Genomic DNA, 4,217 nt, shown 5'->3' on the forward strand with positions numbered 1-4,217 from the left:
CTGCAGCTTGTGGAGAGGTGTGTGACAGACCCAGATACTGGCCTTAGCTTACTCGTAATTGTCAAAAAAGGAGAGTTTACTTTTCATTGATGAGCAAACCAAGAACATTCTAAAGGCTATGACAACAACTAAGGCCGGAGGCAAATTTCAAGGACAGAAAGTATCTCTATGGGATCTCCTCTACTCAAAATACATCACAGAGGAGAGAAGGAGAGAGCTTGTGCAGCAGTATAAATCTGGAGCAATCACTATTGAACGCTTCATGGAGATTATCCTGGCAAGTATTCAACAAAAGACTACCACCACAATAACCACAACATCTTCAGTGTCAACATGCACACCACCACCTGACACAAAGTCAGAGAAAACAACCATTACCACAACAACCACAGAAACAAGCTTCCATGGTATCAGGAAGAATGTCACCGCTGGCGAGCTGCTTGCCTCAAAATCATTGACATGAAACTTTATGAAGACCTCAACACAGGAAAAGTCACAGTGAACCAAGTGAGTGAAATGGACTCAGTACACAAGTACTTGGAGGGAACTAATAGCATTGCAGGTGTATATGTTCAGTCCACCAAACAGACCATGAGCATCTACGAGGCCAAATCCAAAGGTCTTCTAACTCCTGGAACCTCTCTGGTTCTGCTGGAGGCTCAAGCTGCCACTGGATTTGTCATTGACCCAGTGAAGAACAAGAAGCTCTCTGTAGAAGAGGCAGCCGCTCAAGGTGTGGTTGGGAACGAGTGGGAAGAACAAACTGCTTTCAGCAGAGAGGGCAGTCACTGGATACAAAGATCCCTACACAGGAAACACAATTTCCTTGTTCCAGGCCTTGAAAAAGGATCTAATTGTCAAGGACCATGGAATTCGCCTTCTTGAGGCACAGATTGCAACTGGTGGAATCATCGATCCAGTGTACAGTCATAGAGTGCCAGTAGAGGTGGCGTACCAGAGAGGATACTTTGATGAGGAAATGAACCAGATCCTCGATGACCCTGATGATGACACCAAGGGCTTTTTTGACCCCAACACACAAGAGAACCTCACCTACCTGCAGCTTGTGGAGAGGTGTGTGACAGACCCAGATACTGGCCTTAGCTTACTCGTAATTGTCAAAAAAGGAGAATTTTACTTCTTTATTGATGAGCAAACCAAGAACACTCTAAAGGCTATGACAACAACTAAGGCCGGAGGCAAATTTCAAGGACAGAAAGTATCTCTATGGGATCTCCTCTACTCAAAATACATCACAGAGGAGAGAAGGAGAGAGCTTGTGCAGCAGTATAAATCTGGAGCAATCACTATTGAACGCTTCATGGAGATTATCCTGGCAAGTATTCAACAAAAGACTACCACCACAATAACCACAACATCTTCAGTGTCAACATGCACACCACCACCTGACACAAAGTCAGAGAAAACAACCATTACCACAACAACCACAGAAACAAGCTTCCATGGTATCAGGAAGAATGTCACCGCTGGCGAGCTGCTTGCCTCGTATTGACATGAAACTTATGAAGACCTCTAACACAGGAAAAGTCACAGTGAACCAAGTGAGTGAAATGGACTCAGTACAAGTACTTGGAGGGATCTACTAGGCATGCAGGTGTATATGTTCAGTCCACCAAACAGACCATGAGCATTCACGAGGCCAAATCCAAAGGTCTTCTCTAACCCTGAACCTCTCAGTTCTGCTGGAGGCTCAAGCTGCCACTGGATTTGTCATTGACCCAGTGAAGAACAAGAAGCTCTCTGTAGAAGAGGCAGGCGCTCAAGGTGTGGTTGGGAACGAGTGGAAGAACAAACTGCTTTCAGCAGAGGGCAGTCACTGGATACAAAGATCCCTACACAGGAAACACAATTTCCTTGTTCCAGGCCTTGTGTGATCTAATTGTCAAGGACCATGGAATTCGCCTTCTTGAGGCACAGATTGCAACTGGTGGAATCATCGATCCAGTGTACAGTCATAGAGTGCCAGTAGAGGTGGCGTACCAGAGAGGATACTTTGATGAGGAAATGAACCAGATCCTCGATGACCCTGACGGATGACACCAAAGGGCTTTTTTTGACCCCAACACACAAGAAAACCTCACCTGCAGCTTGTGGAGAGGTGTGTGACAGACCAGATACTGGCCTTAGCTTACTCGTAATTGTCAAAAAAGGAGAGTTTTACTTCTTCATTGATGAGCAAACCAAGAACATTCTAAAGGCTATGACAACAACTAAGGGGCCGGAGAGGCAAAATTTCAAGGACAGAAAGTATCTCTATGGGATCTCCTCTACTCAAAATACATCACAGAGGAGAGAAGGAGAGCTTGCAGCAGTATAAATCTGAGCAATCACTATTGAACGCTTCATGGAGATTATCCTGGCAAGTATTCAACAAAAGACTACCACCACAATAACCACAACATCTTCAGTGTCAACATGCACACCACCACCTGACACAAAGTCAGAGAAAACAACCATTACCACAACAACCACAGAAACAAGCTTCCATGGTATCAGGAAGAATGTCACCGCTGGCGAGCTGCTTGCCTCAAAAATCATTGACATGAAACTTTATGAAGACCTCAACACAGGAAAAGTCACAGTGAACCAAGTGAGTGAAATGGACTCAGTACACAAGTACTTGGAGGGATCTAATAGCATTGCAGGTGTATATGTTCAGTCCACCAAACAGACCATGAGCATCTACGAGGCCAAATCCAAAGGTCTTCTAACTCCTGGAACCTCTCTGGTTCTGCTGGAGGCTCAAGCTGCCACTGGATTTGTCATTGACCCAGTGAAGAACAAGAAGCTCTCTGTAGAAGAGGCAGCCGCTCAAGGTGTGGTTGGGAACGAGTGGAAGAACAAACTGCTTTCAGCAGAGAGGGCAGTCACTGGATACAAAGATCCCTACACAGGAAACACAATTTCCTTGTTCCAGGCCTTGAAAAAGGATCTAATTGTCAAGGACCATGGAATTCGCCTTCTTGAGGCACAGATTGCAACTGGTGGAATCATCGATCCAGTGTACAGTCATAGAGTGCCAGTAGAGGTGGCGTACCAGAGAGGATACTTTGATGAGGAAATGAACCAGATCCTCGATGACCCTGATGATGACACCAAGGGCTTTTTTGACCCCAACACACAAGAGAACCTCACCTACCTGCAGCTTGTGGAGAGGTGTGTGACAGACCCAGATACTGGCCTTAGCTTACTCGTAATTGTCAAAAAAGGAGAGTTTTACTTCTTCATTGATGAGCAAACCAAGAACATTCTAAAGGCTATGACAACAACTAAGGCCGGAGGCAAATTTCAAGGACAGAAAGTATCTCTATGGGATCTCCTCTACTCAAAATACATCACAGAGGAGAGAAGGAGAGAGCTTGTGCAGCAGTATAAATCTGGAGCAATCACTATTGAACGCTTCATGGAGATTATCCTGGCAAGTATTCAACAAAAGACTACCACCACAATAACCACAACATCTTCAGTGTCAACATGCACACCACCACCTGACACAAAGTCAGAGAAAACAACCATTACCACAACAACCACAGAAACAAGCTTCCATGGTATCAGGAAGAATGTCACCGCTGGCGAGCTGCTTGCCTCAAAATCATTGACATGAAACTTTATGAAGACCTCAACACAGGAAAAGTCACAGTGAACCAAGTGAGTGAAATGGACTCAGTACACAAGTACTTGGAGGGATCTAATAGCATTGCAGGTGTATATGTTCAGTCCACCAAACAGACCATGAGCATCTACGAGGCCAAATCCAAAGGTCTTCTAACTCCTGGAACCTCTCTGGTTCTGCTGGAGGCTCAAGCTGCCACTGGATTTGTCATTGACCCAGTGAAGAACAAGAAGCTCTCTGTAGAAGAGGCAGCCGCTCAAGGTGTGGTTGGGAACGAGTGGAAGAACAAACTGCTTTCAGCAGAGAGGGCAGTCACTGGATACAAAGATCCCTACACAGGAAACACAATTTCCTTGTTCCAGGCCTTGAAAAAGGATCTAATTGTCAAGGACCATGGAATTCGCCTTCTTGAGGCACAGATTGCAACTGGTGGAATCATCGATCCAGTGTACAGTCATAGAGTGCCAGTAGAGGTGGCGTACCAGAGAGGATACTTTGATGAGGAAATGAACCAGATCCTCGATGACCCTGATGATGACACCAAGGGCTTTTTTGACCCCAACACACAAGAGAACCTCACCTA

The 4,217-nt window shown here is 45.4% G+C and overlaps 1 pseudogene; it reads left to right on the forward strand.

Annotated features, from left to right (window-relative positions):
- The first annotated feature begins 91 nt into the window (after positions 1–91).
- On the forward strand, positions 92–4,212 carry LOC135565959 (plectin-like; annotated as a pseudogene).
- Positions 4,213–4,217: the final 5 nt, after the last annotated feature.

The sequence above is a fragment of the Oncorhynchus nerka genome, unplaced genomic scaffold (assembly GCF_034236695.1).
Source record: "Oncorhynchus nerka isolate Pitt River unplaced genomic scaffold, Oner_Uvic_2.0 unplaced_scaffold_9281, whole genome shotgun sequence".
Lineage (NCBI taxonomy): Eukaryota > Metazoa > Chordata > Actinopteri > Salmoniformes > Salmonidae > Oncorhynchus > Oncorhynchus nerka.